Genomic DNA, 24,742 nt, shown 5'->3' with positions numbered 1-24,742 from the left:
GATAAGCTACTGCTGCGTGTCAAATCAGGCAGATCCATCAGATCATTCCCGTTCGCTTTTGGTCGTGACGTTGGATATATTAATTGTTACCGGCGTAACGTTGTTATTAGAACGATGACTCTTGCAGCTGTGCGCGTTCCCAGGCAACCCCAGTCATGAACGCGCACTGAACGCGCTCACTCTCTCCGTTTCATTTCTTCTATTAGAGCCGGTCAACGTTATTGACTATGGAAAGCTGAGCCTGGTTCATTCATACACCGAAAACAGCAACTCAAAGGTCATTCAGAGCAGCCGGGAAGCAAAAGGATTTTATTCGCACCACATTCGTGGTTCTCGACAAGGTGAGTACGACCAGATTATTTTTTTAAATATAACGTTAGTATATTTTTTGCTGGGCGTTGAGGTTAAAAATAGAGCTTAAGATGATTTCAATCACATTTCGGGTTCAATAAATAAATAAAAGGTCAGGAATATTGTTCAAAACGAAGGTGCGTGTTCAATATTTGTCCGCGGTGTTTATAAATCCGGGTATTTTTTCTCCAATCCGCCGGTTTAAATGGACTGTATAAGATTGTGGCTCAGCGACAACAAATGCTTGTGATGTTTTCCGTTTAAATCACATACAATTCGTAATATTATTGATTTATTTGTGTGAACTGAACATTACAGACAAACGACCGCAATGTGGTGACTAGTGAGCTGTTTCAGATGACTAAAACTACCCGAAGTCCTGTCAAGGACTAGTCTGGATTTGTCTTTTTTTTGTACGTCACACCTGAACTAGATCTCCCTGTAGGAAAGGAAAATTGCAAATCAGATTTTTTGCTTTACTACGTCGGTTGTTTCTTCTAGACAGTATTGGGAATTAACGAGGAGCTTCTCAGATGTTTCTTCTGAGGAAAACACGCCAGTGATTTCACGTGTCTCCTCTACAGTTGCAGATCTCAACAACTGTGCTAAGGTTTGCCAAGATTAAATAACACAGATTCCAATATGAACTCAAATGTTTCCCAAATACTAAATGCTTATTGTAGATCTGTACCGTTATTGTCTCATTTGTGTCTGCTTTTAGTAGAAGCTTCTGAGGCAAAGTTTGTTGATGGAGTGCTTCTTTTTGTACTTTCGATATAATGTATTGTAATGTAATGATAGACTTATCTATCTATTTATCTATCTATCTATCTATCTACGCCTCCCTCACACGGCAGTCGGCCAGTGAACCTCTTCAGTGAACTAAAGAGAAGTTCTCGCCTGCTTTGTTGGCGTTGTTTGGGATTATGGGTCTCCCACTCAAGATGACTCAAATCTCTAAATATTTAGTTTGCCATAAGGCATGAGTGTTTAATTCCTGTTTTTGGACATCTTTAAATTTAAGAACGCCGTAATGGGTTTGAATCAGCTTGTCATTTCGACACATTGTCTTAAACTATTCTAGTTTTGGGTAATTTGTATGAAGTCATACAATATCATTTGTATATTTTTGTTTTCTGTTCACGCCCCACTGGAGGTTAGGTTTAGGCGTGGACCATAATGCTTACTTTTCTTTAAAAGTTGTACGTTTTCCTTATGAATCAGAGTGTATAAATTCATATTAAATCGCCATCTCGTAAAATAGTTCTCTCGTGAGAGGTCAGTTTGGTCATTTTTAGGATTTTTTTAAACATGTGCATTGCATGAATTGTGATGTTGAGTCACTTTACAGGCTCTGCACTAGCAGATATTCCATGTGCAAAACTGTAAATCGTTGGTTTAGAGCCTTAGAAATCATATCAGGGGAGTTTGAGCATAGAACTGAGCTATAATTTGTTCGTTTACCACTTCTCATCTTGGTAGAAAGACCTCGCCCACACTTGCTGTCCTCAGAGTGTTTCGTTTTCCCAGCCTCCTCATTCTTCATGACAAAATGCACTTAGGTAAGTGAAAGTGAGAGCGTGGTTTGTACTAAACAAATCGACCCTGGTTTGAATCTTTGGAAAGCAGCACTCTTAAAAATAAAGCTGCTTTTTTTGACATCAACTTTTAACATCATGGAACCTTTCCATTCCACTAAAGGTGCTTTATAGTGGGGAAAATGGGTTATTAGAGTATTAAAATGTTGTTTAAACTATGAAAAAATGATTATTCTAAGAACTGTTCACTAAAATAGTTCTTCTATGGCATTGCTGTAAAGACCTCCTTTTGGAAACTCTTAAAAAGAAATAAAGATTCTGTATTGGCATCAGTGGTTCCATGAAGAACCTTTAACATCCATATTTCACTAAAGGTTATTTATAGTGGGAAAATGGTTTATTAAAGTGATTCTTGTAAGAACTGATCACTTAAAGGTTCTCTGGAGAACTCAAACTGGTTCTTCTATGGCATTTCTGTGAAGACCTCCTTTTGGAACTTTTTAAAAATAAAGATTCTGTACTGGCATCAGTGGTTCCATGAAGAATCTTTAACATCCATGGAAGCTTTCCATTCTACTAAAGGTTTCTTATAGTAGAAAAATGGGTTATTAAAGTGATTCTTGTAAGAACTGATCACTTAAAGGTTCTCTGGAGAACCCAAAATAGTTCTTCTATGGCATTGCTGCAAAAACCTCTTTTTGGAACCTTTATTTAAAAGAGGGCAATCTTAAAAATAAAGATTCTTTATTGGCATCAATCAGTTTGCCAGTTGAGTCTTTGCCAAAGAGTCTCAGTGTTAATTTTAGAGTTTAGTAGTGGGTTCACCATGCAGTTGTAATTTTTTGTTTACTGAAGTAGATGTGTGTATTTTTCTCCCAAGTCAAGTCACTGTTAGTTGCACGCCTTTGTTCAAAAAGCTATGCTTGCCCTAGTATGCACCACCAATTAAGAAAACACAAGACTTCAGAATTGATTCTGTAATAAATGAGCGTCTAATAACTTCAATTTATTCCCTTAAATCTGTTGTTATTTCAATGAGCAGTTTATCCTATAGTGATTTAGAGCAATTAGCTAATGCATCCGTCATCAGTAGCGTTCATCTGTTGTTTCTCTGCATTGCCTGTGGCTGTTGATGGTCCTTATGGGTGCTTTCATGAGGAGGGACGATGCTCTTAATTAGACGTGCTCATAACACCATTGAGGGCTCTTGAAGAAGGGGGCCCAGAGCCCCGTCAAGTGGCCTTAATGCCTTTCGGAATTCTGTGAATGCCTTTCAGTGAAAGCCTTGGACGTTTAAGTCGGCTTCAAGTGAGATCATTGGAAAAGCAGCCTTTTAAGGCAAAATTCCTGTTAATTGGTAACGTGCCGACGCAGTGGGGTCTTTGTCCTCCCTTCACTGGGACCCTCTGTCCGTGAAGAGTGATACACTGGGCTTTGGGCTCCGTTATGAATGACGCACTTGTTTCCGTTGACCGGCTTTGAGAATTGGCATGCAATAAAAAAGTGGCTTCATCTTTTGAAATGCTATTATGAGAACAAGTGGCACAATTAGTTGAGGAGAGAGAAACCAGATGACAACAGAACTCCCTCAGAGTGAATTTTTTTTAAACAGTTTGGCCAAAGGAATATTTTATATCCAACTCAAATATCCTCCCTAAAAAAAATCACTATCCAATAAAATAACACACATAACAATAACATGGCTTATTTGTAAAAATGCGCTTTGCAATTTCATGACAAAGCTCACAATGCATAAATATAACATTTGTTAAATGTATTATTACATACACTACCAGTCAAAAGTTTAAGAAGATTTTTTATGTTTTTTAAAGAAGCCTTTTTTGCTCACCAAGCCTGCATTTATTTGATCCAAAGTACAGCAAAAACAGTAAAATGTTGAAATATTTTTGCTATTTAAAATGACTGTTTTCTATTTGAATATATTTGAAAATGTAATTTATTCCTGTGATTTAAAGCTACATTTTCAGTATCATTACCCCAGTCTTCAGTGTCACATGATCCTTCAGAAATCAATCTAATATGCTGATTTGCTTTTCAAGAAACATTTATTATTATTATCAATATTTAAAATAGCGGAGTAATTAAAGATTATTTGATGAATAGAAATACCCAAAGATCAGCATTTATCTGAAATAAAAAGCTTTTGTAACATTATACACTATACTTTCAAAAGATTTGAAATCACAGGATTAAATTACTTTGTAAAATATATTCAAATAGAAAACAGTAATTCAAAATTGTACTGTTTTTGCTTCATTTCGGATCAGATAAATGCAGGCTTTGTGAGCAGAAGAGACTTCTTTAAAAAAAAACATTACAAAATCTTTTGACTGGTAGTGTATAAAATATGAATATTATTTTATTTTCAGATACACCTGTTGATTCATGGATATGGTGTTGAGATATCACAGAAAACTCTATCAATTTCTCTTTTATATGTGTATAAACTCTTTATATGAGAGTAGAATAGACCCTGATGCCATTAAGTACTTCACACGTGATTAAACAAGCACTCTGTTTTTGTATGATTGGCAATGAAATTTGCAATTTTAATGGTCACGCTATCAGCCTCTCTGGGTTTGGACAATGCAGCCGAGATTTGCTGTGGACACCCACAGATCTTATTAAATTTTTAATGCAGCAGACTGCTAACTTCTGTTGTTGCATGTAGCTGCCTCTCCATGTTCTGTTGCTCTGTCCCAGTTATGCATTTAATTAGTTCCTACCAGTGCTCAAGGACGGTTGCGCAAATCCATTCGTAAATGTGTGTGGGGATTTTTTTTTTTTTTTTTTTTTTTTTGAGAATATTGGTTTCTTTTTTATTTTTCTCCTCTGAGATGCTTGCAAACTTCTAATTATAGTGTCTATCATTCAGAATATGAAGTCACAGTGACCATTTATTGAGCTCAAAACTGGATATGCATGTGTATGTGTAACAACAATAAAAAAAATAAATTGCACTCTGACAGTAATTGACTTGAAATTTATCACTGAAGGTGTTGCATTTATTACAAAAACTTTGATGGAGGAGATGCTGCTTCTTTAAGTGGAGTTTACCAGCCTGATATGGTTAACATAAGCTGTTGGATTGTCTTTGGACTTGAAATTTGTCAATTGTTGACCATATTTAAATGTGCAGATGTTTTGTTCACTGAGTTATTTTTTGAACAGCATATTTAGGGGTTCAAGACAAGTTCATAGTGCTGAAACCCTATTGTAATTGTTAGAATGACCAAGCAATCTGCATGTAAAACTGATCAGGCAGACCAAACCGTAAGTTATAGAGACTTGAAACTTGGTGAGATGGTAGTACTCACACCGCCTACAATGTCACCAAGGCTCACCCCAATCGGACTAAGGGGGGCGCTTCAGTGATCAAAAGTGCGAAATCATTCATAACGCCTAAATCATTTGTCGCAGGCTCAATTTGAAAGATATCGGCCACATTTTTCAATGGCGTAAATGAGTTTTTTCACACATATGCACAATATTCATGTCATATGATAGACCTCCTCATTCCGGACAACTTTGTCTCTAGAACCACTGCTGTCAATCAAACCGTTAGTTAAATGATAAAGAAGAGATGGAAAACCTACTTTTTCGTACTAGTTTTCGCTCAATCTGGAGAAAAAAAACTTCAGTACAATTCTCTGGTCAATAACGATTAAAAAAAAAGTGTTGACATTTGCCCTTTGGAAAGCTATAACGGGGTCATTTAGAAAAGGGGCCTGTCCAAATATACCCAAAAGCCTATAAAGCCTAAATAAAAAATCTCAAAACTTCATGAGACAGTTGATTCTAAACAAGCATGCCAAGTTTTAGGGAGATTGGACCACAGCTGCTGCTATAACAGTCATAAATGTTGACAAATATCATATTTCTGTGGTAAATGACTTGATTTCCCAAAAACGTTTTTGCTCATTGATTTAGGTCAATGATAAATAATATGTAATGTCTTTTTTTCATATGTGCCTAAATGCCTTAAAGCAATTGAACCCAGTAATTGCTGCTTGCAGATAAATTAAAAATGTTTTGCTGGAAAAACCATTGAAACCCTATTAAACGGCTTGTACTTCTATCCCTCACGTCTTCGCTTTGAAGAGTCAGTTTATATATCTTGATTAATTATCATCACTCAATGTGTCTGAGACCCATTTTTGGTCACTGGTAAGAGTTTGAAGAAGATGACCTCTTCGAACTCTCACGGCAGTGGACCCATCTGTCCTCATCTGATGTCATTTGAATGGAGGACATGGTGGTGGTGGTCGTTCTGGGGAACACAGCGGCTACTGTGTCCGCATAGAGTTCAGGGCCACTTCCTGTCAACCCGGCGAGCGAGGCCACAGATGCTTCACGTCTCGTTTCAATCCTCCCTCTGTTCTCTCCTTCCGTTTTGTGACAGGAGAACAAGGATGGATGGGATTTTTATTATTAAGTAGGCCTGTATGATTATGAAGTGCCACTCAGCTCAGCCATTGATGTGGGCTCTTGAACAGGCTTTGTGCACACGTCCAAATAATATCTGAATGCTGTTTACCGAAAGGTTTTTTTTTTTTCTGTTCTGTTAGCAGATTTTATCTGTCCAAGTTTTGGACATTATATTTTTATCTCAAATATAGCTTGTTGGTTGAGTCATAGTCTTGATATTTAAGCTGCTTGTAGCCTGTTAAGTTAAACTGTTATTATAGACCTTGTGAGGTTGGACCAACAGCATGTGAGGTTGGAAATATTTATATATTTAACATTTGAGTCAAATATTAAGAAACTATCCAATAGTTTGAAAGGTCAAAGGCCATGTCTATGACCCACATGTCATGACCCACATGCTTAACTTTGCACAAAATTCTGCACATTAGCCATATTTAAGCATATAAACCCAATGTTTTGCCATATTTAAATCTGCAGATTTAACCACTGATGTCACATGGACTATTTTAACAATGTCATTACTACCTTTCTGGGCCTTGAACGTGGTAGTTGCATTGCTGTCTATGCAGTTAAAAAGATAAACGGAGGTCTTGCAGTTTTGGAACGACATGAGAGTGAATGAGTAATGACAGAATTTTAATTTCTGGGTGAACTAGCCCTTTAAATCCCTATTTAATGGACTGTATTTCTGTCTCATGGCTTTGTTTTTATCCGCTGTAAATTAAACTTGGCTTCCACATTCTCTAAGGTGAAGGTTTCCTTGAATTGCGTGTTTTATTAAAACTTCTCTTTGGATTTTTAGCCAAAAAAATGTCATTTATTTACACTACCAGTCAAAAGTTTTTGAACCATAAGATTTTTATTGTTTTTTTGAAGCAGTAAAAATTTTAAAACATTTTTACTTTTTTAAGAAACTGTTTTCTATTTGAATATATTTAAAATTAAATTATAAGAAATGATAGAAATTAGTACTTTTATTTAGCAAGGATGCTTTCAATTGATTAATAGTGATGATAAAGATATTATATAATATATTTCGGATAAATGCTGTTCTTCTAAACTTTATATTCATCAAAGAAGCCTGAAAAAATTCTACTCTGCTGTTTTCAACATAATAATAATAATAATAATAATAATAATAATAAATGTTTTCTGAGTAGCAAATCAGAATATTAAAATGATTTCTGAAGGATCATGTGACTGGAGTAATGATGCTAAAAATTAAGCTTCATCACAGAAATAACTTGCATTTTAATATACATTTGAATAAAAAAAAGCTATTTAAAATAGTAAAAATATTTCCAAATTATACTGTTTTTGCTGTACTTTAAAATAAAATAAAATAAAACAAAAACCTTCTAAAACTTTTGACTGATTGTGTATGAAATATGAACACAATTTAAAATGTATTCATGTTTTACTTTAATGCATCTGTTGATTCATAGATAGAAATAAATTACATTTTGGAATGTATTTAAATAGAAAACAGTTATTTTAAATAGTAAAAAATATTTTAAAATTGTACTGTTTTTGCTGTACTTTGAATCAAATAAATGCAGGCTTGGTGAGCAGAAGAGAGTTCTTTTAAAAACATAAAAAATCTAGTAGTGTACATAGTATTTGTAATCCATAATCATTGTAATCTATAATATAACATTTTTTAAAAATTGGTAAAATTACATTGCAGAATATTCACTCCAAGTTCACAAGAAAAACATTTTTTTTTCAACCTGCCAAAAAAGTGTCATTTATATGCTTTGTGTTTGAGGTAAGCAATCTGTAATATCTTTAGGCACACTTACTAGCATATGTGATAATTGACTGTGTTTGACATCTCTGTGATATTTATCAAGCCAGGAAGACTTATATTCATGAATTCATCCTGTGGTATATCTAGCAAAGCTCCTATTCCACCTCACTGTCACCTTTCTGGGCGTCATGGTTGGCGAGGGCTGTTGTGGTCTTGCATACATACACCCACATCTTTCAGCAAGGAAAAATAGTGCATGCGAACAAGCAAGAACGCTCCGGGGGTGTTTTATGTAGAGATGAAGTTGTTGTAGGTTTTCATTTCATCTGGGAGTTGAGAAGACGCTAGCGCTAGGTTCACTCAGTTCACAGGCTACTTAATATTAATTTGTGCGTGAATATTAAAGAGGTTTTCTCATTATCTCCCAATCCTGAAGGCTTAAAAGCCAGAAAAACCTAAAAATCCCAAACCTCTGGAAATCACATGCTCATGCAGCAGACGATCGGAATTCCCCTCTAAATGCGAAGAGCGTCTTTTTAAAGGAACTTCTTTTCTTGAAGGCCATTTGAATATTTAAACAGTAGTGAGCCGTAATGGAAATCGTTTGGCTGTTTGGTCGCTCTCCTCAAGTCTGTTATGGAAATGCGGAGGGTCTGAGGCTGTTGTTTTTGATGGCTGCATGAATCACAGGTCATCCGCGGGGCTTTCTGTTGCTGGCCTGATTTGTCCTTGGCCTTTGTTGTGGTGCACATGAAAGAACCGTCACCCTGCTTGTGGCTTCTTCCGTCTCCTTCGTTGAATGAGAAGATTCAGCAGGCTTCTTTCTTTAGTCATGTCTGTTTCCTTTTTTAATTTCAAGAGGAAGTTCAAAGGTGACAGAATGTGGAACCCAGTTATTTTTCCTAGTGAGCGGTAATCAGCTGATTCTGAGTGTTCGCTGCGTCGATGGGTTGTGCCCAGACTTGCTTGCAGAATGTGATTGTAGCTACAGCATAACCGAAGACATGAAGAGGCAGATATAGGCCATAGCAGCATGGTAAAGAGAGTCAAGTCGCATTTCTTATGCAATAGTTTGTTCAAGTCAAATTCAATTTCAGCTGTAAAGCAACTCTATAGTAGCTCTATAGTAGCTAACAGTGCCATTATTCAGCTCAGTTTAATTTAGTGTCGATTCAGTTCAGTATTCTATTTTTAATAATTTTATTCAATATTAATACTAAATTATTAATTTTCTTCTAGTTTTATTTTTTCCAAATTCAGTTTTTTCAGTTGTAATTTTTCTAGACATTTTTTAAATTATTAATTAAAATCATCAACTTTACACACAGCAAGTTGAACAAAAAAATCAGTTTTAAGGCTCTATGTAATGTTTTATTTTTTTTTCCAAATTCATTTTTTCCGTTTTAATAGTTCTAGAATCTTTCAATAGTTAAATTTAAACACATAAATCAAAATCATGTCTAATTCATTGAAATCATGAAACTTGCACAATTTAACATCAATTTTAACAAAAATTTAATTAAATTAAATTAAAAAAATTCCCAAATGTATGTTTTTTCCGTTAAAATTTTTCTAGACGTTTAATAGTTAAAAGCCATGTCTAACTAATGGAAATCATGAGACTTGCACAATTTATTAAAGCAATTTATTTTTTTAACAAAAAGCCATTTTTTTTTCTTTTCTCAATTTTGTTACCAAATTCTTTTTTTCCTATTATTTCTCTGGATTTCATTTAAATTGTTTCATCAAATTTTATTAATCAAAAGCAGCTCTAATTAACTGATTTTATTTTTAAAATTATTTTTATTAAATCCTTTCAGAAACGTGTTGTGTATATATATTTTTTTGGTAAATAAATTCTGGTAAAAAAATTTTCCTTAATGTTTAAATAAAATGTTATTAGTAGTAGTAGTACTATCATTACATTAAGTAATATATTTCTGTCACAATTTCTTCAAGTTCAAACAAACTTTTATTTTAACAGGCTGCTGTGAAGACCTTCACATGATATGCTGATAGTTTTTCTTAAAAGAAATGGTAAAATGCTCATGAAGTGACTCTTCTAGTTCTAGAGATTGTGTGTGTTCACGTACTCATGTATTGAGGCGTCAAACGTGCTTCAGTATGTGTAATAAACAAAATGTGCATCTGCGGCATTCATTCACACAGACACGCGGAACATGAAGGATTCACATTTAAATGGTATTTTTGCAGCTTAATATTCACAGATACTAGTCTATAAAGGGGTTTGATTTAAGTGTACTGACTTACTTTTGATTTATTCATTCAAAATTGAGCAAATTCCGTGACATTTGGCATTATACAGTAGCTAAATTCTATTTTTATGACTGGATTCCACGATTCCGTCTGTGATTTCTGCATCATGGAATTCATATTAACCCCTTTATCGTATCCAACTTTAATTTCCAAATCTAATTTTTTGTAATATTACATAAACTACTACTTGAGCATTATCGATTTTAAGCATTTAATCATCAAGCTGGCAAAATTTGTGAAATTACATGAACATTTTGTTTACAGAATATTTATTTATTAATACAAAAAATCTGAAAATGATTGGGAAGAAAAATTATAAATGTTCCTTATCCATCCTGTCACACAGCGTGTGAGTACCAAACTAAGTTCTGTTTCATGTCTTATTGTGCTTAAACTGTTAAATACACACAAGTTTATGTTAAAAACACATGGGAGTTACAAAAACAGTCAGTTATGTCTGTAAAGGTAAACAGCTGGGAAAGAAATCACATGTTAGGTGTGTGGCAAAAGCGTAATATACAGTACAGTAATTAAATCAATAAATCCACTGCTGTCTTGTCTCCTTTGTGGCTAGGACTCTAAATAATGTTCTGTGCTCATCTGTACAGCCAAAAACAGAACAGTTAGCATGCTTTGCTTAAACTTTCACCATGGCGTTAGAACTGGTACACCATTGTCGTTTGCAAAAACAAAAAAACAGCAACGTGGGTGGAAACGTGCAGATTAAGGGGCGTTAATATTATAATAAGATCCCCTTTCTTCATCAAGAGACAGAGCGAAATCTGACAACAAAGAAAGGCTTACTGAAATAAATTTACTGGGTAGTCCTTTTTTACATTTTCTGGGTTGGTAGATGCACCAGGGATCCGATTATAGCACTTAAACATGGAAAAAGTCAGATTTTCATGATATGTCACCTTTTACTATAGAAGTGTTAATGTTGTAAACTTTATTTAGAGCAAAAGCTAAACGCACTAATGCATTTGAAATGCCATTTCAACAGTAAATTTGCCATCTGACATGATACCACCCTTGAAAGTTCATGCAGTAGATGGTTGAGTGCATTGTACAACAGTCCTGACGTGAAATTCACCGTTTAGAGAACTTGCTGTGAGAAATGCGGCAAGCATTGCTGTGGTGAGTTGAGGGCTACAGCGGGTTCTGCTTTTAAATATTTTGCAAAGTCAAGTATTGTAATGTTATAACTCATCTTGGTTTGATTCAAGGTTTAGAACCTTTAGAATTTTGGACGTTTGCTGTTGTTGTCTGTTGTATGGTTTTTCGCTGATATTGTAAAACGCATTCTTGGTAACTGATAGAGAAGACATTCCTGACTCCAGGGAAGGTGGAGAGTGATAACACGTATGGTAAAATAATGGAATGTGTGCCCTATGGGCACATCCCTGTGACTTCAGCCTGGCCTGGGTGTGTGAGAGATGGAGAGATGTCAGGACTCGTCTCTTCATGCGGCCCGCATTCCAGAACTACTGCAGGGATGAGTGATCTGGCAGTAAGGTGAACATGCTCTGCTGTTTTTGAAAGAAGCCCTTTATGCTCACAGAGGCTGCATTTATTTGATCAAAAATACAGTAAAAATGTGAAATATTATTACAATTTAAAATAACATTTTTTTATGTCAGTACATTTTAACATGTAATTTATTCCTGTGATGCAAAGCTGCATTTACTCGTCTTTGATGAGCAGGATGTTTAAAACAGCATTTGCTGTATTTGAAATGTAAATTTTTAAAACTTCTGATCAATTTAATGCATCCTTACTGAATAAAAGTATTAATTTCTTTCAAAAATCTTCTGTCACACCCTTTATAAGAACTGTGCCATGTAATGGCTTGTAATAAGTAGGACTGTAAAGTAAGCATTGCTACGTTACGTTTTTCCATCTCTTTCAGTCAGGTTCAATAATGTTGGCCAAATCTATGTCAATGACAGCCTGATTCTTTTTTTTTTATGCATAGACTGTATAAAATTGTGTAGAAACAATATTTACACAGAAATCTCGTGTAAATTTCACAAATAATTTCAAAGTACCAGCAAGTAACTCTGAAGTAAACGTGACTTTTTTTATTTAGTATAACTGTTTCCTACTTCAGCATGTTTTAAAATTTTAAAATGCAATTTATTCCTGTCAGCAAAGCTGAATTTTTAGCATCAATACTCCAGTCTTCAGTGTCACATGAACCTTTAGAAATCCTTCTAATATTCTGATATGCTGTTCAAGAAACTTTTTATCAATTATCAGTGTTAAAAACGGTTGCGCTGCTTCATATTTTAGTTTTCTTTCATAAACAGGACATTCAAAAGAACAGAATTTATTTGAAGTATACATTCTAAATGCCTTTTTTGTCACTTCTGATTAATTTAATGCATCTTTGCTGAAAAAAAAGTATTTCTTTCTTTCAAAAATCTTCTGTCACACCCTTTATAAAAACTGTGCCTTGAGTAACGACTAGTGATAAGTAGGACAATAAAGTAAGCATTGTGTAATTCTGTACTAAAATTCTAAATATCCTTTTGTTCATTCAGTTATTTTTGTTCGGCTTTTGTTAAGATGATTCCAGTTAACAATACAAGTGTAGTAATTTCAATTCAATATATAAAACCTTACTATATTTAAAGAAGTAGGCTTTTTAAAATTCCCTTTCCTCTTTGCAATCTCTCTCAGTCAATCAGATTCAATAATGTTGCCCAAATTTATGTTAATGACATAAATATTTGAAGAGTTCAGATGCAAAAGCCTCTAAGTGCCGTCTGAAATTTTCTTTTAAAATGAGCATTTTTTTTAATCAGGCTCCTATATTTATGTTTAGTTATTTCACTTTAATTGCATAGAACAGGACCTATAGCCTGTATAGCCTAATAGAGTAAAATTACTGATAGGAGCCAGATAAAAACGCTAATTTTAGATGGAAATTTCAGATGGCACTTAGAGGCTTTTGCATCTGAACTCTTTATTTGTTTATTTATTTATTTTTATTATAAATGAATGGACTGTAAAAATGGAGTAGAAACTATTTTTACTGAGAATTTGCTTTTAAATTTCACAATTAATTTTAAAGTAACAGCAAGTAACACTGAAGTAAACATGAAATGTTTTGTTATGTTAATCATTTATTCATAGTAGTACTGTCAATTGATAAAAAAATTAATTAATGACACATTTTATCCTGAAATTTATCACGATTAATCTCACCTAACATTAAAGTTTTTAAATAGGCTTTTATATTGCAATAATTGATGTAGAATTAATGTAGAAACAACATAAAGTTGGTGTATTTTTTGATATTTATTTTTTTTTTTTTATGGCTAAAGGTAACTTATGCCAATATTTAACCATTGACTATAGCCATTCAACATTATTGAGAGCTACTGTATTAGACTTTTAAAAATAATGACTTCTAATTTAAGTTAACTTAAAACAATCTTCATATAAGCACATTTTATACCTGTGCCCTTTAGCAAGTAAGAAATATACAGAAATTGAATGAGGTTATCAAACTCTAAATAGTTAAATAGGTGAATCCTTAAAGCTACAAAAGTTATTGATTTCCTTTTTTTTTAGATATAGATAGATATCACAGCACAGGAGATGGATTATTAGCTTATTTGGCTGCTATTACTTTAAGAGCTGCCGCTTTTTTTGCGCATTTTATTTTAGGTTGTTTTCTCCCTTTAAATCCTTTCTGCACATTCCAAAAATTTCCCCCAACAATCTCTGCACACAACATGCAAATTTCTTATGCGCTTAGCAAGTAGCCTTATGCAAAATGACCCATTTCTTCAACCCTTTCGCTCTGACAACATCTTGCACAGAAAAGCAGCAGCTCTGAATCATGGGAATCCAAGCAAATCTCAAGCTATTGACCTGCGCCGAGTTTAAGCCAATGCTGACATTCATTGAAACGTTCCCTTCAATGACAAAATCACCAGAACAGAGGGATGCAAAGAGGGTCATCTGTGAGTTTCACATCAAAGACTCCCTCTTCCTTAGAAGGGCTTAGACTTGGAGGTAACGCTTATCTTTCGTAATGTGCCGCCGGATAAATGTGATGCTCCATTTTTAATCTGCGAGCCGATTCTCTTTGGCTGTGTCTTCATTCCACGCCTTAATGGGAAGAGGCTTCGCCACAGAAAAAAGAGAAAACGTGAGAAAGGGCGAGTGAGTTACAGAAATCTGTAATTTAGTTCTGTCCACATGCTACAAGTCTGGCTGTGAAAGAAACGGATGCGCCTTTCTTGCTGCTTTTCTTTTTTTTCACTAAGGAAATCATCAGGGAAAGATAAACCCCAAAGGATCGGTGTATCTCTTCCACTCTCTCACAGTATCGCTCGCGCACACATCCCCCCCAGCCGCCCTTGTTTCTCTCTAATACTTCTGACCGCAGATCTCTGCTCTTTGCACACACACCATGACCATATTTAGATGCAGGAAAGAAGCGTGCTCGTATGATTGTTTACAGATGACAGCAGGAGACCGTAGGAGCGTGACTCACTGGCAGTGCTGTAGGATCAAGAACGCTGAATGCAAATGCAATAAACCAGCCTATTAATTACCAGCACTCGTATATATTTCAGCCATATGGCGCAATCTTTCATATTTGTTGGTTTTCAGGGCTTGCGGGTAGTTTTAATTCATCACAGCCTTATGAGGTGAATCACATAGAAACATTCAGGTTTTACCTTGAAAATTAATGAACATTTTGCAGAATGAAAATCAGACCGGTTTTTGGAAACTAATATTATTTTCATGACATTTAAGCACATTTTCTCTATAATTTTGAAGTACTGAAATGCGACTGTGCTAAATTAATTCATTGCAGCCCTATAAGGTAAATCACACAAATTAAATCTTCAGGATTTACACTGAAAATAAGTAAGCATTTTTTTTCATAAAGAAAATAAGGCCTATTTTTAGAACCAGTAACAATGCTTTGCACTATTTTCATGACAATTAAGCATGTTTTATATATATATATATATATTTTTTTTTTTAAATAAAGTCAATAGAATTAAGTAAACAATGATAAAAATGGTAACTGAAAAAAAAATTATAAAATATCTAAAAATAAAAATACAACAAAATTACTAAACATTTTTTATCTAAAAGAAAAAAGAAAAATCCGCAATAGTACATTACTGATAGCAAAATAACAATGCTTTACACTAGGGTTCAAGCAATATGTGTTTTTCAGGGCTGATACCGATTATTACAGATCAAGTAGACCGATAATTATTTTTTTCAACCGATATATGTGTCTAATGTAAAAATTAAGAATAACAAGGGCTCTGACAAACTTTCTTTAAATGCTTTTTAAATTATTTTATCGGCAAATCAGTTTTGAAAATGACCGATACAATAACCGCAAAAATGCTTAATATTGGCACAGATAACAGGTCGACTCCTACTTCTGACAAAAACTAAACCTACACAAATTTTGACTTCATTGTTTAGGAAAAAAGCTTAATTTTCACGGCCACTGCCAACGGCAATTATTATAGATCAAGTATACCGATAACCGATATTTTGAACCGATAATGCATGTCTGGTGTAAGTATGACAATGAATGTCCAAATTAAGAATAACAATGGCTCTGACAAAAACTTTCTTTAAATTATTTAATATGCAAATTGTTACGAAATGGCTGATACGATTATCATAAAAATGCTTAATATTGGCGCTGATAATCTGCCAACCCCTATTTCAGACATTAACTAAAAGCTAAACAAATTTTGACTTGATGGTCCAAGAAAAAAGCTTCATTTTCAGGGCCGATGCCAATACTGATTATTACAGATTAAGTAGACCGATAACCGATATTATGAACCAATATATGTCTAGTGTAAAAATTAAATTAATGTCAAAATTAAGAATAACAAAGGCTCTGACAAAAATTTATTTTTTTTATTTTTTTTATTATTTTATCAGCAAATTGGTTTCGAAAATGGCCGATACCGATAACCATAAAAATGCTTAATATTGGCACTGATAATTGGTTGACTTCTACTTCTGACATAAACTAAAAGCTTCACAAGTTTTGACTTCATGGTCCAGGAAAAAAGCTTCAGTTACCATTTTTAGGCCTGATGCCGATTATTACGGATTGACTAGACAGATAACCAATATTTTGAACCAATATGTATGTCTGGTGTAAAAATTAAAATTAATGTCCAAATTAAGAATAACAAGGGCTCTGGCAAAAACTTTCTTGAAATTATTTTATCTGCAAATTGCTTTTGAAAATGTTTGATGCCAATTAACCATATAAATGCGGAATATTAGCACCAATAATCAGTCAACCCCTTCTTCAGACATAAACTAAAATCTGCACAAATTCTGAGTTCATGCTCCAGGAAAAAAAGCATAATTTTCCTAATTTTGTGTGGATGAACTATAACCAAGACATTTGTTGCCCATTTTCTCAAGATTCTCCCAAGAACTGAGTTTTATCACAAAGTTTATGATGCCCTGCAGTTCTCCTCAAGATATCTTGGCTCAGACTTTAGAGAATGTGATATGTTTACACTGTACACACATACTGACACCTCTTTGCGAGCTCTCCGTAGCCAAGAAAATGGTTTTGTTATGAAGCAGGTTTTATTTTTACACAGGCTTCTTACTTTCAGCATGAATTCCACAGTGCTTTCGTGTCATCTAGTAACAAGACAGCTGGACGCTCAATGATAAGTTTGGTAGACATGAATCGCTGGGGCCATTTCCAAAGTTGTTGGGTTTATGCAGTTGTAGCTGTTGGCCTGCATGTTTTCTGCTTGTCTCAAACTAAAACTTTGAAAATGCATGACCTGTTGTGGCGTAACAAACACAAATTTATTCTGTTGAAGCTGTGTTTATTCATGCATGTGCCTTTGTGATGTGTAATCCTGACACACCTTTAATGCAAAGCAGCAATAATACTGCTCAGATTTGTTAGATATGCAGGAGGTGATTGATCAAAGGCAGCTACATGGTGTTTCAGAACATTGTCAGCTCATATGGACACAGTGTAACTTGCATACAAGGTTATGCAAAATCACTATTATGCAAAAATCTCTTGAACACTGTAGTGTGGCTGCAGTATGTGAACACAAACAGCCTATAATAGTAAAAATCCATCCATTTTTTATAATCCCAATAAATCATAAACAGTCTCTGAACATGCAACATCATCGTAGGGAGAAATCCCTGCCATTTGAACCCTTTCCAACAATGACTGTATGATTTTGAGATTCATCTTTTCACACTGAGGACAACTGAGGGACTCATATGCAACTATTACAGAAAGTTCAAATGCTCACTGATGCTGAGCCTTTTTGAATTTGAAGATCAGGGTAAATTTAACTTTCTTAACTGTCTTCTGAAGGGCAGTACCTACATTTAGGCAAAATAAGAAAAATGTACACATCTTCATTCTGTTCAAAAGTTTTCACCCCCTGGCTCTTAATGCATTGTGTTTCCTTCTGAAGCATCAGTGAGTGTTTGAACCTTCTGTAATAGTTGGATATGAGTCTCTCAGTTGTCCTCAGTGTGAAAAGATGGATCTCAAAATCATACAGTCATTGTTGAAAAGGATTCAACAGCTGTGGATCATTCAGGTAACAGCACAGTATTAAAAAGCAAGCGTATGTAAACTTTTGAACGGGGTCATTTTTATAAATTCAACTATTATTTTCTCTTGTGGACTATATGCAAACGTCATTTATGTGAAATATCTTATTCAGGTCAGTACTAAATAAAAAAAATAACATGAATTTTGTATGATCCCTGTTTTTTTTTTTTTTTTTTTTTGGTAAAATAATTAGCATTTTGCAGATTCTACAAGGTGTATGTAAACTTTTGACTTCAACTGTATAAGGCTGAACACCGCTACTGAGAGTTTCTGACATTTTAGTGCGTGAGATTGTCTTGTTTTGTTTTTGCCGGCTCTTGAACCTCCACCCTCTTCTGAAAAGGGGGCCGGGAGCACCAGCTCATTTGCATTTAAAGGGCCAAACACAAAAACGGCACGTTTTGGCTCATATCCTAAAAGTGACAATTTTAACAAGCTTTAAAAAAAATATCTGTTGGTTAGTTTGAGCTTAAACTTCACATACACACTCTGTGGACATCAGAGGCTTATTTAACATCTTGTAAAAAAGGGCATAATAAGTTCCCTGTTAAATTTGGTGTCTAATGTTGCATTTTAAAATGCATGATGTTTTTGCACAATACCATTTGACGTTTTCTAACTATCCAGACTTTAGAGATGTGTAGTACAATTTTAAAATAACTGTTTTCTGTTTTAATATATTTTAAAGGGGTAATCGGATGCAAAACTCACTTTTACATGTTGTTCGAACATTAATGTGTGTTGGCAATTTGTGTACACAACCACCCACCCTACAATGATAAAAATCCACCCAGTGTTTTTTTTTTTTTTTTTTTTTTATCTTTAAAAGTAAAGGCCGTTCTCAGCTTCTTGTGGTTGTGACTACACACCAACAGAGGCCGCTCCCACGATAGTTGATTGACATGAGCGCCGTACCTTAGACCCGCCCTCATCGAGCTGAAACAGTCCGACTCCGATCGCCATTGTGTGACTCAGGTGCAGAGGAAGACAAGAATGTCTCTGATTGAGCGATTGAGGTGTTCTGTTGTTGGATGTAATAATGAACTTACCAGTCGTCATTTACTCCCGACATCTGAGCCGCTGAAAACGAAGAGGATAACGTTACTTTCATTTTTGAAAGGAAAGCGCCGATCCCGATCTACATATGCGTTTGTGTTCGTGCTAATCATTTGTGATGCAGCTTCACCCACAGCAGAAGTGAGTGTAAGGTTTTTTTATGCATCTTTGCAAATAGCCTTTCTTAATAATGTGTTGGTAAGCAAGTTTTGCAGCTAAATGCGGCTAGAGTAAACCTTACGGTTCGTCATCCCAAGGCAGAGAGGGGCGGGGCGAGCAGAGCTCATTAACATTTAAAGGAACATGCAACAGAATAGCTCGCCCCAAAAAAGGGCTGATTTTGACAAGATAAAAAAAGTGTTTTGGTTTTTTTTACACTACCATTGAGAAATTTTAACCAAAGTATGTTATAGACTTGTCATTATGACCCTAAAGAATCATATCAACTTGTGAAAAATGGGCATATAATTTATTCCTGTGATTGTCATTTTTCATTTTCATTACTCCAGTCACATTACTATGTTTTAAAACAGCAGAGTACAATTTTTTCTTTGATTAATAGAGAGTTAAGTAGAACAGCATTTATCTGATATAGAAATCTTTTGTAACATTTATAAATGTCTTTATCATCACTTTTGATCCGTTTAAAGCATCCTTGCTAAATAAAAGTATTAATTTCTATAATTTCTTTATTGCTGATCTCTGTATCTTTCTATTCATCAAAGAATCCTGAAAAAATGTACTCAACTGTTTTGAATATTGATAATAATAATAATGTTTCTTAAACAGCAAATCAGCATAAAAGAATGATTTCTGAAGGATCATGTGACACTGAAGACTGGAGTGATGATCACAGAAATAAATTACATTTTAAAATATATTTAAATAGAAAACAGTTTTTTAAATAGTAAAATTATTTCAAAATTGTACTATTTTTTGTACTTTGAATTAAATAAATACAGGCTTAGTGAGCAGAAGAGACTGGTAATGCAGTGATTAGTATCTGGCGATCCTGTCGCTGGTCATGGAGAGATTACAGCCCATGGGCTTTCTGTAAATTAACATGAAAATGTTTCTCCTGGATTATTGGATTTACCTCCATGCAATGTTTTCCTTTTTAGCCCTTAATTTGATTAGGGAAACCTGCTTTGTTTCGTAGCTTTTAGCACTGGAAATATACGCTATTCAAACAGATCAGTGAATAACATTGCTTCAAATGAAAGGTTTGCGAATGCAAGGGTTGCCAAGTTCAGCAGAGGAAAATAAGAGGCACTCCCAGTTTCTTTATTCCACATGTGCCATTTTAAGATTTAAATAAACCGTTGATGGCAGGTGACAAATGATCACAGTGTAAACCAAAAACTAAATGCTACAGTCGCAGTGTTTGTGCATGTGCATGTGCATAATTACTGCTTGATGGCATTAAAAAATTAAATTCCTGACATATGACTTCATTGCATCTGTTGTAGAAAATAAAATCATTTGAATGTCTGTTTGCATGTGCCACTAGATGCAATTAATACTTATCTGTTTGGGTGTAAGTAACTGCATCCCATATGGATTTAGTACAGTTGCTTCACAGCTTTAGGTTTAGGGAATGAGTGACAGAAACTCTGATTCATTTACTTGCAAATGTATTAATGCATTCTGTCGGTGCGGCGGGCCAGAGCGCGCTGGCTTCAGAATGTAAAATATAAGCCGCACACTTGATCTGACGCACGTGGCTGATTACAGACACGCTCAAGAGAGAAGCTTCCGCTATGCACAGCGAGCGGTCCAGATATCTTCCGTTCAGCCTTAAATGATTTCATGTGTGTTGGCAGCCGATTAAGGGGTGAACAGGTTTTTAGAAATGTGATTTTAAAGGTGCACGCGTCACTATTGCTTCTGAAGCATGTTTAAGTACTTTCTGGAGTCTGGGCTTAATGCAGACAATGTTAGCTATGATACGTGTTCAGAAATAAGATGATATATGATACAGGTTTAGGAAATCTGTATAAAAACAGCTTTTACTTTTGCAATTTGGGTAAGAAGGTTTGCAAAGACAAGCATCACTTAAAGTAAATATTTTTTGGAAAATGAATGAAACTATTTAGTTTTTGACTGTTGTGGCAATTTATTAGAGATGCATGACATAAAAATTCTGGTTGATGTTGATTATTTTTAATTTATGGTTAGTAACCAATAAATGGCTGATTAAAATTCGATACTGTTTCGTCTAAATAAATTTTAAGTAAAACTAAACCAAAATCAATCACTATAAAGTGATTTTTTTATTGTATTATTTTATATTATATTTTATTATATTATTTATAAACTTTTTTATTGTTTAAGTTTTATTAATTGTTAGTTTTTCATCTAATGTTTATATTTGATTTTTTGCTTTGTTTCAATTAACAGAATCCATTTTTATTTTATTTTTATTTTATTTGTTACCAATAACACTAATTTAGGTATTATAATATACAGTATTTTAAAAAATAACATTTCACAACATTTTTTATATAACTTTCATCTAATGTTTTTGTTTTAATAATTATTATTTATTTATGTTTAATTTCAATTAACAGAATTATTTTATTTGTTACCAATAACACTGATTTAGGTATTATACTATACAGTATTTTTTTAAAAAAACATTTCACACCATTTTTTTTTACATAATTTTCATCTATTATTGTTGTTGTAATATTTATGTTTTTATTTTGTTTCTGCTTTATTTAAATGATCAGAATCTTACTTTAATTTATTTTATTCGTAACAATAACACTGGTTTAGGTATTGCAATATACAGCATTTCAAATTAAGAAATTAAAAAATAAGATGTTGATATAATTTTCATCAAATGCTTGTTTTTAATATTTATTTTATTTTATTTTAATAAGAAAATAAATATATAATATAATATATAATAAAAAATATATAATATAAAAACAAGAAATAAATAACATGATTTTAAAGATTTTTATAATATTTTGATATTTTATTTCATATAACATTTGAGATTTTTTTTATTTATTTTAAATATTTTATATTATAAATTTATATTTATACTTTTAACCATGTTCATGCATTAATACATAAGTAAAATGGCTTATTTTTATGTTTTTAAATCTTTTTATAATTCTTTTTGTATTTCATATAACATTTATATAACATTTATGTTTTATTTTATTTCTGCTTAATTTCAATTAACAGAATTTATTTTATTTATTTTTGTTAAAATAACACAGATTTATACATTATTATATACAGTATTTAAAAATGATTACATTTACCATTTTAAGTTATTAAACTATTAGTGTTTTTAGGCATACCTCAGCTAAAAATAGCATTTCTGTCATTTACACACCCTTTCACATTCTTCTGCAGAACACAAGAGAAAATATTTTGAAAGTTACAACATTGGACCCCATTGACTTTCATAGACATTTTTTCAACATACCTCTTCTTTTACATTCCACATTAGTGGAATGACATTAGGGTGAGTAAATGATTACATAATTTTAATTCTGGTGCTTATAAATATTATGCATCCCTACATTTAATTAAACAAAAGCAGCTGGAATTGATCCCTTACCTCCCATATGAGCACCATGGCTCAGCATATGTGGACTGATTTTGCCACGGATGTTATACAAACCCACTAGCTGTAGACAGGCCGATTCATTAGTGTTGTGATTCCTCGAGGGAGGGTTAATACCGTCCCAATATCGCCCTGTGCTGAAAAGCAGCTCGTCCAGACAGACGCTGCGAATTCTTATCTGATCGTCTGGCTGTTCGCCGCGATCCCTCCACCTCTCTCAAAGACCCTCGCCTTCCCGTTCATCTGCTCAGACGCTCCTGCAATTCGAATAATCACTTCCATGGCAACTCTTGACCCTCTCCCTTCAGATGGAGTAAATATTGACTCGAGCGCCTCCCGCCTCTGTGTTTCTCGCTGACCGGCTGCGTCTGGGAGTCAGATCCTGACAGTATGTGAGGTGTGTTTACATTCAGAGCTCTTCAAATCAAACCAGCTTTGACTTCCTGTCCATGCATGTTGTTTAGTATGTCAGGATTCTCGTTTTCGAGGGGGTTGTGATCAGATTCGGGCAGGTTTGGTGAACACATGCTGTATTGTGAGGTCTCTGTCTAATGATTTACTGAAGTGTCAGTGACAGGGAAGCATGCATGAAGAGGAGGAGGAGGAGGAAGTATGTAAACATGGAGCTCTATCCTCTCAGTCTTTCTCTGTGTTAGTGGGTAAACACATCTTTAGTGATGAATAGCAAATAGTTTAACTTATGAACGCAAGAACTGAGTACGCAAAACATTTGGAGGAAAGCACGATGGATATATATATACATGTGCATGCGTACTACCAGTTTTTTTTCTTTTTTTTTTTTTTTTAAAGAAGTCTCTTATATTCAGAGTCATAGAGGCTTTATTAAAATGCATTAAATGCATTGATATTGTGAAATATTACTACAATTTAAAATAAGTTTTCTATATTAAATATATCTTAAAGTGTATTAGTGTTGCATAATCATTCAGAAATCATTCTAATATACTGATCTGGTGATCAGTTATTATCCATAAACGGTGCGTATTTATTAATAATGGTTCTTATTATTTTCAATGTTGAAAATTATTATTTCTGCGTAATATTTGTGTAAACTGTTAATTACTTTCATTACCAAACTTTGAAATGGTTGTGTATAACAGTGTATAACTGTTTCTAACATTGATAACAAGAAATAAATATTAGAATGATTTCTGAAGGATTATGTGATTATATATATATATATATATATATGTGTGTGTGTGTATATGTGTGTATATTTGTGTGTATATGTTTTTAAATATTTTTATATAACATTACATATACCATTTTTGATATTTTATTTATTTGATATAATTTTTAAATATTTTTAAAATAGATATTTTTAAACATTTAACCATGTTCATGCATTAATGCATAAGCAAAATTGCACATTTTTGTTTTCTATGATTTTAATTTTTTTTTATATTTCATATAACATTTTTGATATTTATTTTGTAGATTTTATTTCATATTTTTGTACATTTAACCATGTTCATGCATTAATACATAAGCAAAATTGCATATTTTTGTTTTCTGTTTTTAAATATATTTATATTTTTTATATTTGATATAACCTTTCTTATAACATTCTTGATATTTTATTTATTTTATTTTATATTTTTGTTCTATTATCTTATATATTTAACTGTTCATGCATTAATATATACAAGTAAAATATTTTTGTTTTCTGTTTTTAATTTTTTTTTAAATATTTTTATATTTCATATAACATTTTTTATATTTTATTTATTTTATATAATTATTTTTATATGACTTTTGTTGACCATGACCATGTTAATTAATACATAAGTAAAATTGCATATAACTATGTTTTTAAATGCATTTTAAATATTTGTACATACTTTTATTTTATATATAACATTTCATATAACATTTTAGATATTTTATTTATTTTATATAAGTTTTTTAATATTTTAAGATTTTTAGAGATATTTTCAAATAACATTTCATGTAACATTTTAGTTATTTTATTTATATCTATTTTTTTTATAAATTGAACCATGTTCATGTGTTAATGTGTAAAATTGCATATTGTGTTTTCTGTGATATATATATATATATATATATATATATATATATATATATATATATAT

General features: G+C 33.1%; 1 protein-coding gene across 1 annotated transcript in view; it reads left to right on the top strand.

The window, feature by feature from the left end:
• Positions 1-24,742, top strand: part of src (v-src avian sarcoma (Schmidt-Ruppin A-2) viral oncogene homolog) — a gene marked incomplete at its 3' end in the record, with an annotated part of 75,101 nt that continues 50,359 nt past the window's right edge. The window contains exon 1 of the mRNA XM_073822750.1: positions 1-341. The remainder of the gene's footprint in view (positions 342-24,742) is intronic.

This window comes from Garra rufa, chromosome 18, assembly GCF_049309525.1.
Source record: "Garra rufa chromosome 18, GarRuf1.0, whole genome shotgun sequence".
In the NCBI taxonomy this organism is placed as follows: Eukaryota; Metazoa; Chordata; class Actinopteri; order Cypriniformes; family Cyprinidae; genus Garra; species Garra rufa.
This window is presented reverse-complemented; position numbering and strand designations above follow the sequence as displayed.